The sequence below is a fragment of the Varroa jacobsoni genome, unplaced genomic scaffold (genome assembly GCF_002532875.2).
Source record: "Varroa jacobsoni isolate VJ856 unplaced genomic scaffold, vjacob_1.0 contig03408, whole genome shotgun sequence".
NCBI classification, from domain to species: Eukaryota; Metazoa; Arthropoda; class Arachnida; order Mesostigmata; family Varroidae; genus Varroa; species Varroa jacobsoni.
Genome location: NW_019215016.1, coordinates 20,510 through 33,691, shown reverse-complemented (window position 1 = coordinate 33,691; position 13,182 = coordinate 20,510). Strand labels below are relative to the sequence as shown.

At 39.2% G+C, this 13,182-nt stretch overlaps 1 long non-coding RNA gene across 2 annotated transcripts; it reads right to left on the bottom strand.

The window, feature by feature from the left end:
• Positions 1-6,090: 6,090 nt before the first annotated feature.
• LOC111272821 (uncharacterized) lies at positions 6,091-13,115 on the bottom strand. Of its 2 annotated transcripts, none has more exons than XR_015315860.1 (3): positions 12,025-13,115; positions 6,895-7,017; positions 6,091-6,386 (listed from the first exon to the last, which is right to left on the bottom strand). It is a non-coding gene; the product is annotated as an uncharacterized LOC111272821 (long non-coding RNA). The 2 variants fall into 2 exon arrangements; XR_015315861.1 differs by lacking the exon at positions 12,025-13,115 and adding an exon at positions 7,874-9,184.
• Positions 13,116-13,182: the final 67 nt, after the last annotated feature.

Genomic DNA, 13,182 nt, shown 5'->3' with positions numbered 1-13,182 from the left:
TATATGAACACACAGCAGCCCATGAAAGGTAAAGTATCCCTATAGATGCGATGTGCAAACTACGAAAACACTGCTACCTGTTGGGCCCACTAGCCCAAGTAAGAAACAAGATCCGAACGGTCTTCGCATTGTTAACAGGTAATGAATTATTTTTGCCATTACTATGTTATACTTCCAGCGCAGAACTACCCTCTGCATCAGATGACGGCTAGACACTCAGAGCCCGCCTGCTTCGTTTAGCTTTTTCCCTGTTGGTGATCAACGACAAAGGCCCTGCCTCGTAAGAGGTAATCTGATCCAGAATCTTTTCATCCCCGACCACTATCATTACAACTATCTAGATCCAATTCGTTCGAATGTTCGGTAGGGGACGCGGGAAAAGCCAGCGGCACGACGCCATTGCAAAAACTGCACGAGGCTTACGCCGTTGAAAGCACTGACGACGTATGTAAGTCAGACGCACTAAGGTCGCGAAAACAATCGCCCCGATCTAGGATTGTCCTCGTAGCAAAACAACAAAGATCAGACAAGCTAAGAGCATAACCTTTCGAAACAGCGCGTTGCTAGAACAGCTGTGAAACGAATGAAGTTAGGACGAAGGGACAGCGTTCAAGTAAATGTTAGCTTGATATGTGCATTTTCTTAGCTGCTAGCAATAAGTCGTGATGTTGACGATAATAGCTAAGAGTTTAATGGAGCAGTTACTTCAATACCCTTTACTCAAACGTAGGACATATCGTGGAGAGACACTGTATTTACACAAAGAACTAATGAAAAACTATAGAGTATCATAAAAATTATAATATGTCGATTTTTCAGATGTGTCAGAGCAGATCCTAGCTATATAATGTGTCACGCCCCTGATATTGTTTGATCGGTTGTGTAGATTGATCTGTCCTTCAGAGGTGCTGTTGTTCTAAGCTAATAAAAGGTTACGCTCAGTGATCGATCAATAATAATTTATATTCATATATAGGATGGCTTGGTACAGTATAATAAAAAAAACCCAGCATAAACATTATGCATTTACAGCATAGTTATATAAACGTATCATTTAATTTTCATGATTAAATCATAGAAAAACTTTTTTTTCTTTATATTGAAACGAACACTATACCGGACGCGAATTCTTAGGAAACATCGAGATTTTTTGCTACATAAACGTGCCAATCGAGATATTTTCAGAAATGTTTCTTACTTAAAAATATGCACATATATATATATTTCTTAATCATCCATCATTGCTCTGTTGGATCTTTCAGTTCACTATTACGAAACAGAATTGTCCGGCGCTAGGCCAGGATGTCGGGCTCAACTTAGACACTGTCTAAGAACGTCTACTAGCCGCATGGTAGCGAAGGTCATGTGCGAAATATAATTGGAAAGTTGGCTTGAGGTGGTGGGAAGCTTCCAGTCCTTAAGCGTCAGCCGTATTTATATAGCCGCTGACGAAAACACTCTTAGCTAAACTCCGAAAACAATTTCGTGTTTCAGCATGCGAATTTGTACACGCTATCAACATCGTAGTAGGAGCTAAGCTTAAGCTAAACACATACTGGAATTGAAGTTGTACGGCAAGATTTCTGAAGATCAACCATAGAAGATAAACTTCGTTTATACATATCTAGGGCAATCAAGACTATGCAGTTTCGTTCGGGAGGGGGCTAAATCAATTAAAAAATAGAAATATTGACGTAATGATTGAGGATGCGTGAACTGCTTAAATGTATTTTTAAAAAATAAGCCCCATATTATCTGTATAACCGCACTATTAAGTAACGCCTGACAAACAACTGACGGGGCTGTTACGAAACGAACAACCAGATATTCACCCATCCTGAGAAATATAAGGAGCTTACGTGCAAGCGGTTTAACTTTGAGATCCGCAGGCAAAACATAGCAACGATATCGTCGACGTGGACAGCTTTGGTGACACATAAATGATAGTTTTCTGTTTACAATCTTGAAGAAAGGTGATTTTCCTCAACAAGGTTTTCCTTTACAAGCTTCACACATTTTCCTGCACACAGATAAAGGAAAACATTTTTTTTTCTGTCGGCAAACCTAATTTAATGGTGATCACAAAAGTTGAAAAAAAAATATCGTCCTGCTTGCACAGCTTTTACTTTTCAATTGTGTAACGTTTAATTAAGTCTAAATCGTAAATTCAAATGCCTCCATAGTTGACAGTCCTAGTAAAGCTTACGATGGCTATGTTTTAGACATGTTTTAAAGGACAGATGTAGAAAAATTATCTATGATTTTTCAAAATTTATAAAATCATTCAGTTAAAGTTTAGTTGGATCAAACGCGTTCGACCTTTAAATATCTAGGTTTCAGGTAGATACAATTTGAGCGGCTAACCGAGACTTCTCAACACCAATATCCCGATGAAACAGCAACTCTATCTGGCAAACATGAATGCTCCGACCAATATAGTCTCTCACAGATTGACGGGGCTATAGTCTCCCACGTTATGGGTCTTTTGATGTAAAACTTACCATGGCAGAACACTGCAATATCTACGGATAGTTTGAAAATTAGCTATACGATGATAGCAGTTCCGAAGATAATTGGGCAATAGATTAATTTTTTTTTAGAACATTTTAAATCTTCTAGAAATAATCATGTAATTAACGACTGTATCTTCTAGCTGAATAGGAAGAGTGTAAAAATAAGAAACTATCGAAAGCATGCAAGCAAATTATCTATTAATGACTGCAGAATAATGCGTAATAATCGTGGGGTGTCGATGTTGATTCTAAATACCGTTTGTGCTATTGAATCACAGCAGTCAGAACATACCGTAAGACATACACGACTTAAAAAGGATGAACGCAAACGGCCCCAAAATAAAAGTATGCAATGTTTTACTGTTATGAGAGTTGCTTGACTTCTGGTTCGCTCTACCCCCAATTATTTGTCCGGGGTTATGAGGAAGGACTACTAGAATTCCGGAATTGGCTATTGGTCATAAATCTTGTCTCTGCCTCCTCACAAACTATCGTCCTTTTATGTATTCTGGTTTGCTTTACGAATGAATGGCTCGCCGTCTACATGACAACGTACTGACAACAACAACAACAACAACATTCTGGCATTAAGCTAGCCTTACCGTGCTTTAATTGTATACAGTACCACGTGCATAGCTTGTTAGATACTGACAACTGCACCGGGCGCGCCTTGGCTTATATAATAGACCTGCTACGACGTTACCATGGTAACACAGGACAGGGGTTCTTCTTTAAGGAGAAATGTCTACAGAACTGTAACGTCACCAGAATCGCCACGCACGATAGTAACTGCTTGACTTCCTTCTCTCTTACTTTCAAAAACCCTACGTAACCATATGTCTAAAAGGCGTGTATTATGGCCAGGCGATAATGCTTATGGAGTCTTTTTGGTTCTAGGCAATTTCAGAAACTGTACGCGGTATACGTTATATATACTTTGCAGGAAAGTTCTTAACGAACGATAAGAAGCTGGTGTCGGCTGAAATAAGCTGAAACAGAACACAAACATGTTCAGAAGGTGAATGTGTAGTGTGTGTGGTAGGCGGCCATGTTTAAATTATTGTTTTCGTAAAAAAAAAATGCGTTTTTCTCTTTCAAACAGTCCATCGAGATCAATTTTGCACTACTTAAATTGACTTCGTACCTCATGCTTCCCGTTAAGATAATTCCGCGTTGAGAGGAAGTCGTATGATGTTAATAATTATTTCATAGGCTGTATAGATGCTCTGCTTTCCATGAGAGATTCAAGCCCGGAATATAAACGCGGTCCCAAAGTCCTTTGCGAAGCAGGTTTAATTTATTATGGTCATTCAGTTATCAATATAGTCCCTTTGCGGAGTCACGGTTCTATCAATGTAGATAGTTTCGATTGACGGGCCTGACCGGTTCATATATTTGCCTGCAGCACATCTGGACAGCCCTAACGTTTGACGAAACTACTAGAAAAAAATTATGAACAGCTTAATAATATTAACAGCTCTATAGTCCTGATGAAACATTATGCACGATAAAGCATTCTCATCTAAATAGAAGAGACTACAGGCAGAAACATGACAGAGGACTTGTATATCTGTAAACGGAAGTGCGCCTATACCTTGTGTCATATATACCTATATTGGCCTGTTCTTGAGGAACATGTTAACATCGCATGGATATTGCAGGACCCGATGTCGATAATGCAATCCTGTTGCATTATCTAAAACGAGTAAAGTTTGCTTGTCTATGTATACATGTGCCGACCATCTTGAAAGCAGCTCGAACCACTCATAAGAGTGGTTTTTTTTAGTTCTTAATCCATAATGCACCTGGGAAAGAATAATTTCTTTTGGCTACGATACAGGCAAGGATCTAGATTTTGGCGAGCATCTAATCGTCAAAAGTGTTCGCTTTTTCAGCCTCTAAACAACGGGAGCGGTAGTACCTAACTGATTTGTTATCGTTTCGACACAACACCGAACATCAGGTCTCCTGGAAAGAAGAACGGTTTCGTCGATTGATAAAAAAATTGATGATATCAACTCCAAGCGTTTACCTGTCTACCTTTCGGCGGTCTCAGATATGCATTGCAATATTGAATTTTGCAATATTGAAGGTCAGTTTTATTAATAGGAGTTTCTCATTTTTATTTTTAAAGTACGTCGCTACAAATTACTAGAAAAATAACTTACCTTGATAATGAACTTGCCATGACCTACCTACCTACCATGACCGACAAGTGAACAAAACATGTACCAATAAGTTCATCATCTTTTAAAGTGATTCTCACTTTTTCTCTCTCTCTCTAACGGCGATAGTTGTTTAGCTCATAGGCCTCAAAAAAGCATTCTTATTGTATGGTACCTCCTGTGTCCACTGCACGAGACACTGCATTTCTGTGCAGTCTTGCGAGCACACGCCACAGCCCTACCGTCAACTGTAAGAGCATAAGACTGCTTCGCATCGTCAGTAAATTGTAAAGTAGTAGAACCTCGGCTTTGTGGGCCATCACTTGTCATATGGGTCGGCCTGAGAAGCTTAAATCCTAGCCAGGTAGCCCATTTCGCTCCAGCTAACGAACCGCGCAACGTTAATTAACTGCTTCGTTAATTCTCGCCTCAACTAACATGGAACTGATTCTAGGTACTTATAAATGGACGAAGATGCGCGGTCCTTTATTGAATGAAGAAAAAAGGATGGTAATAGAAAAGGCATTTATTGTAACCGTTGCTCTGTTCTGAGCAACAGTTACGAGGATATTTAAAGTCAAAATTGTCCAATGCTAGATGATACGGATGTACTATGATGTCCCGGTATCCTAAGTGAATTTCATTGTACTAAAAAATAAAACAGATAAAGCGGGATCTCGCTTTGCTTCTGTGCTAATCACTTGGATTGTCTCTGTAAAACAATATCGGCTATATAGCCTCGTAAGGCCTGCTGATACATAACAACGAGTTAAAAATCAGCAAGCGACAGACATCAAGCGTGACGCTCACGAAAAGCTCTCATTTTGCACAGACATTGCTTTCTGTTTGTAGGCTCTTGGGCACGTTAAAGGTAATTCTCGAGTAAGTTGCATCTTGAACTGACTATAGTCAGCATTTACATACAACATCTGAGGCCTCGATAAGTGCTTTTTCGAACGTTCCAAGACGTTCTTCAATGTTACTTACCTTACATCATCTTCTATCTTAAGAGGAGCTGCTTCTAAGAATACTATCCACTTTGCCATCCTGGACCACCTTATGGTGAGAACGAAATTGTACGCACGTACTTTTCATTACTAAAGTATCTTTGACAGAGCATTCGCACTTGAAACAAATACACAGAGAGATCTAGACACTTTGAAATGATACTGAATAGCAATATTAATATAATTATTTAAAGCGAGGCTATATCCATTGACAGAAACGTTTGTTCAAATATTATATCACCTTGCCAAAGGGGCGACTCCAATATCATACAATGTATATTCAGTGTAGTATACATGTATATGTGTATATGTATATATATATATATATATATATATATATATATATATATATATATATATATATAGTCAAAATCATCCAGCTAGAACCAATGAGCTCGATTTACATTTTCATTAAATATAAATTGTTTTATTTAAATATTATACAGAGTGATATACACATGCCATTCGGGAGTGTACTATGACAACAGGCACCAACAATAGGTTGTATAAACTGTAGGCTTGATTGGAATCAATGAACAGGCCCAGTAGTTTGCTAGCAAGTAACTACTCCTGAATCCCGAATGCCGGATATACACATGACATCTTCAACAATGTTAACATATATAGGACATAGTCCGATGATGATCCTTTGCGGTCAGATCAGTGACTAATTAGAAGCTGTTGTCGAACGGGTTCCTTACCTAAAGACGCATAGCGGTTCACTTAAGTATATTATTCAGCAATAAGATTTGAGGCATGCTTAAATTCGAGACAAACCGAAAAATTTAGAATGATTATAGCCAGGATGATAAGTTTATTTATACATCTGTCATTTATAGAAACTTATATACTTCAACAGAGCTATCAAGAGCAGCAAAAACGATGATAATGCATAACGTTGTTACATACCATACATATAGATGTCGCCTAACAATAGCATGAAATCGTATTTTTTTCAGACCAAATATTTTACTGGAAATACTATTTTAGGAACTAAATATAAGCGAAAATAAATGATGGCTAAAATCATATGCGCGCTGGCCAGATGGAACTGCCGAATAAACAGGTAGTAGGACCTTAATCGATTTCGCTATGTGTCCCCTGATCCTTTATTAAATTTCGATACTGAGGAAAAGGTTACCTAGGGAATGCCAGAAACCAGACCCTGGACCTCGTTTGAGGACTTCGTCACGCATCATAAGTACTCACTTTTCGTGGAACGCTTGGACTGAGATAAGGACATTGAGTGTTAACGCTTGGCTGTCCATGGCTGCAGCTTATACTAACAGGTTCTAACGGAGGCAACAGTGAATTATTACGAAGCCAAATAACCTAAAGGTAACAAAAAAAAAAAAACTACATCGGACTAAACTAAGAAATCGCCATTTTCACATAAATTTACATTTTTGATGCATAACATTGCACTCTAGGACGATGCTAGGAAACCATATTAAGCTATTGATTGACGCGGGCTAATGGTTCGAACGACTAGAGATCATCGTATTTACTGTATACCCCACCAGAGACCTGATAACAATTAATCAATCATTAGGTAGAACAAGGCGCAAATTACACACGAATGGCGTTTGCGGCCTGACATGAACAGTGCATCGCAGAAGCAGGATCACAACATTTTCCCTTTGATTGCTTGCGCACACAGACTTTGCAGCTAACAATATGCGCTGATATGTAGAGGGATGAGGTGGGTGGGAAGGAACCAGTTTTGAATTTATCATGAAAACGAAATGTAAATGACACTGTTAGATACGTTTAATTATACATAAGGGGATTCATTATTCCTTTTATGTGCCGCTGAGTAAAGGGCGCATGTCCGGTTTATAATGAATTAAGTTATACCAATAGTAACCGTACATTTATTGGTTTCCCACGTCCAGAATAACAGTTGACCTCTGTTTGCTTCTTTCTCTAGGAAAAGCAAACACGTTACACAGATCCACCCTACGTCGTTCTATTATCGGACTTTGTAATAGTAACGCCGATAGAAGGGCAATAAAAAAGGGGCTACAAGAAGATTGCACAAGATCTAATATGTAGTGAGGCTGAGTACTACTGCAAATTTAAGACCTACAGAGTAAACTTTACTCTACGTAACAACGACGCCAACAACAGTGGTAAATGATTCAAAAATTAGATAAACCAACAGACTTAAAAAAGGCTGCTAACTAACATTTTTGCATTCTCTGGGTGTTAGACGAACGGACATTCACTGGCATATTGGCGTCTTCCACTATCGGCGCATCCACAACCGGCCTGCTTATTTACCCAGTCGTGCACCTTGAACCAAAGAAGCTCTTACGCGTAGGGACTATGGCTATAAAAAAAAACCGCGGTTACGCGCATCTCTCTACATAGCAGTCCTAAATTGAACAGGTTTTGTAAGATACGAAGTAATATCATTGGAAAGCACTTCACTGAACTTCATATATATAGATATGAAGTTCAGCATATATATATATAGCAAGCCCAGATGGCTGCCCGTTTATTGGCATTAATTTATCTAGGGACCTTTTCCGTTTCTGAATAATAAGATTAGAATCTTATTTTAATAGTTTTTCAATCTTGTCCTATTTTCATTATTCTACGAAGATAGTGTAAAAAGGTCTACTAAACTAAGCAAAGAAAGCATACCGATACGGACGACGTTGCTCTATTATTTACAGCGGAATAACATATTTGTAGATGGCTACAGCAGTCTGAATCTTCCTATCTCATCAGGCCATGTTTTTCTACTCATTTTCAGTAGATGTACGCTTTCAAGCACACTGCGCCTAGAGCGCCATTATCGTCTAGTGTGGCTTGGGACCAGCAGAAAAACCATATGAGAGCTGCTATAGCCACCGACGTCTCACTCGTTGAGATTGCAGGAAACGCTTTACCCACTCAGGCCCAACCGAACTTGCCGAAGGGATTGGCTAGAAAGAGTTACCTCTTCGTTTATGCTGAACTCGTTGATTTGGTAAACCATCGAGCGAACGAAACAGAAGCACATTAATAAAATGACTGGCAGGTTGAGGTGGACTATTTCCACCAGCTGACAGTAGCGGTTTAGAGCGATCACTACTGCCTTTTGTTTTTTTATTTTTCCTGAATGATCTCTCAATTAGCACAGTCATGCGCCAAGTTTGTGAGAGGAGATGCTTTGGTATACGGCAGCGTTCTCGCAATCCGCGGGACAAGTCGCTTCAACGGAGGTTCAACGGAGACTGACCTGCCTTTCATAGTGAGTAACGGAAGCCAGCTTAGAAAAAGATCAGGGCTATGAAGTTTCGACAGGGAAGGTAGCAAATGATTCTTTGGTTGTACCTAGACTATGTAAGTGTTTGTGTCAATCGGGCCTGTTTTTACTTCCTAACATTTGCTACACTAGCATGCAATAGATAAAACGCTAGAAATGAACAGTAAAACAAAAACAGAAAAGTAAAGGAAAAAAAACACTTTCTCTTCTTAAGTATGGCGACATGCCTCTATGTCATGCTTGCACAAATGGCCCCATGTGGCATTAACTCATCGGGGATTCTCAGCACATCTCAGTTGTGACGGCGCTATGGTAGGCGGAGCATAAAACAAAAACTGGAACGTGATGGTCCAATATATAATTTCACAATGTCTGTCCTAATGAATTCCATCATAATTCAAAAAGCTTGAATGAGCTGTCATAATTCGCAGGCAAGGCCGCTATAAGGCGTGCGCATGTCAACGAACTGGTTTTAAATACCGTAGCGCATAGACGAACACTACGGTTGTACCACTCGGTACTGTGACTTTATTTAATGAAGACTAAAATAATTCATTGTTTGTGTACAAGGAGTCCTACAAATTTGATATAAATTACAGAGTAAATTGTCCTTTTTACTGGAATATTTTAAGATAATGACGTTAGGATGTATTCGAGTACCGGATCTTTGCTTTTAGCTATTTCATTCTTAATGTTTCGTGGCTAAGAAGCACTGTACTATGGCTAGTCACTATGATTCCTGTTGAGAAGAAAGCCGCATAAAGCCTTACGCCATAAAGCTTATAAAGGCTGTCAGTGGTGCGAGCGTCAGAAACGTATTATACAGGTCTGGGGAGAAAGGAATAACTGTCTCAATTGTTCTTCGTACGAAGCTAACAATTGTACGAGCTCAAAAATGCCGTCCTGAAGGGCTGAGGCATTGTTAGTGTGGACCCCCCAGCAAATTCGTAACGTCAATGGCGCTTCAAGGATAAGCGCTCTTTAATGACGCTGAAATAAACTGACCTCAAAGATCAGGACTTAGTACTGGCCTTTTCGACAAAGACAAGGAAATCAGCTTTGACGCTTCCCGCTAGCTATGTAGGGGAAATATTTCTATACCTTATATCGTTTTATGCGAAAGAAGGTATATTATTTCCTTTCATAACTAATCCTTGTATTAGGACTGTAAACGAAGCAGCTTTTAACGTTGGGGTTATTTTTTCGCCTGTATGGCTACACATTAAGAACTAGTTCACATAAGATTTGCTCGAGACCCCTAAACTCCAAAGTAAACATTTCGGGGTCTCGAGCAAATCGGAAGTGACGTACGTGTAGGAAAATGAAAATGCTTCGAACCAATGTACTGTAAATAACCATAGTTGTCTCGTTACGGAGCTCAAACGGCTTTTCGGCTACGTCTCTTTGATCATACTTATTTATATGTCGATAATCGAGTCGTCCGATTAAACCTCAACCACTCCTCTTGGCGGAATGGCCACGGAGGTCTGTAAAGCCAGCCGAGACTATCAACTCAGCGAAATTTATGTCTGTGAGCAGATTTGATTAAATAGGCTGGCACAAGTGGGCCTGGGCATACGGTCACAGCAGTCATCTCGCAAAAAAACTGTCTGCGACATTAGCGGGCCAAGTTCGACCTTCGTGGATCGATTTCTTTACAAAGAAGACACCGCGTCTTATGTTCGCTGACTTTTATGATTAGGTAGTGAAAGAAACAGGAGAGTCAAGGCGTTAGAAAGCATACGCTTTGGCGCTGAGGAATTCGGGTCGCGCGGGGAGAAGCGCATAAATATCAACGAAAGTGAACATGTTCGTGACATCGTTGAAGGATAGCAAGGTCCAATGCACGTTTTGCTAAGTTCTGGACGAAGTTACCGTTATCACTGCAAATATCACTGCGCCCGCCCCAGAAGACATACACAAAAAATGTACGTTTGAAAACCCATACGTGTTTTGCCAAATTATATTTGCTTACGATGGTGAATTTGCGTGAAATCAGCCAATTATTTTTTAGCAGCAGGATAGAATTTTCATATCGATACGCGGTCACCAAACATAACACACCGCATTGGTGCTACCCACCAATTTGACCTACGTGGTGTCCTTTCCCTGCCGTACGCTGGCTACTAGAAACGTATCTATGACAAACCATCACCGATCGTGCGCCGTAATTGCTCGGTTTCAACCATGAGTTTGCTCTTTTCTTCCGCTATACCTTGCACGCATTACGGTCTATCGAAGCAAATACAACGTTGTTTTCAACAGGTTGGTAGGGTTAGGCTAGGAGCTTGGGATCGCTCAGGATTTGTTCTTAGTCGTTGTAAATCGCATTTGGTCAGCCGTAATGGTAAGTCACGATAAAATGTTCGTAGAGGCTACCAAATTTCGGACAGCAGGGAATATTAAATATTTACAGCAGAGATCAGCCTTGTAAAATCATGCTGGTACATAACGCATCATTTAAGTGCGGTTTCTTAAGGGTCCTAAATGGAAGAGACTACAGTACAAGATGTACTTGTTTATAAGGGGTATATATTTATGGTAGAGCCTATTTAACTAAACTTGTTAAGAATTTGTTTTTTTTTTGACCATCGACACACCGGAAGATCCTGTTTGGTTTTTTTCGAAGCTTAATTTTTTATGGGATTTTCTTCAATATTCGAGCTATCACACAGCATAAATATTCAGCTTGTGCAATTAAGTCGTTATTTGATGACGAATCGCATATTAGGACTGTAATAAACATGCAAGCGTGATGCCTATCTATAGCCTTAAGCTGTAAGTTATCCTATTGTAACTCTAGCATCGTGAAGGTAGACACAATAAGTACGAGAATGCTTCTGTGACAAGTACACAGATGTAATCTACTTATCTTTCTGTGAAATATACGCACCAATAGAAGGTCGTCTTTATTGTGTGCCTGAACTTTCTAAAAACGTTTCTATCTTGCTCCGACGAAAATGACCTTTCGTGTTAGCTGAGTTTCGTTAGCGTCTACTTGTTAAAATAACGGTATCTATAGTAAGATGCGAGTGTTTTCCGTAAACAAGTAAAGGGACAATGCAGGAACAAGTTTAACTTACGTTCGTAGCCATGCCTCCCCTCTGGAAAGCCGGATGCATGTTGGATAGTTGATCCATATTTGTTGAACATGTATTATTCTTGTATCCTCGTTTCCAATGACGTTAGCTTGTGAAAGACAGAGCGTAGGAACTTGTTTCATATTCATATAGGTTTCAATATACCAATCTGAATTATACTCGTAACAAAAGATGATCATTTCAAGCTTGTGCCGTTTGATGCCACGTTGTTGCACTTTTCTTTGTCCGATATTCTTGATTTTACCGATCAATGAGTTCCCTTTACATGAACGTTTATGAGACATATATAAATGATTAAAATATGATTATTCTTTTCAAACAGGGTAGGAACGTCCGGAAAGGATTTGTGTAACTACAGACACAGCAAGATAGCTGAGTTGTCCACAGTCCTCATTAATACTTTGGTAACTTGCTAATTACTGTCAGAACATGAATGCAATTTTTAGTACTGTTTCTCGCTCATGCCAGGTAACAAGCAACATGCCGCACCATGTAGTTAAATAGTGTATATATATATATATATATATATATATATATATATATATACTATTCGGTATTTGGTACTCCGATACTCGTGTTTCCATTACTGCCGTGTATGGAGGATACGATATAAATTCCAGCTGCTAGCCCAAGAGCTAATATCTTCGAGCTATTTATAATACTAACTAATAATAACTATAAGCTTATCACTATATTGAATAATTTTTTTTAAAGTTACAGGAAGTGCTTTATATATATATATATATATATATACAAAACACATTAAATATAGCATTGTTCATATACATATGAACAATGCTAGGCTTACAGTTTTCTTGGAAATGCCTTGATAAGTTCTCGGGTTAGCAGCTGGCTTTTATAGCGATCCTTTTATATCCTGATAGTAATGGAGACATTTCTTCTATGACATGACCATCCGAGGAGCACTTCGAGTACAACACGAAGCACCGCATGCGCCGTTTGTCTAGGGCATAATGTCCGCTATATGTAGTATTTGTGTTCAAACTTCTAACACATTACTCCATCGACTCGTTTTAGACGTCTCCGTTACGAGCCAGCCTTTCTTTCCTAGCCATGTTTTATCTACTGACTAGACGACTTAAGAGCTCAAACTACCTCAAAATCAATCCGACACTACCT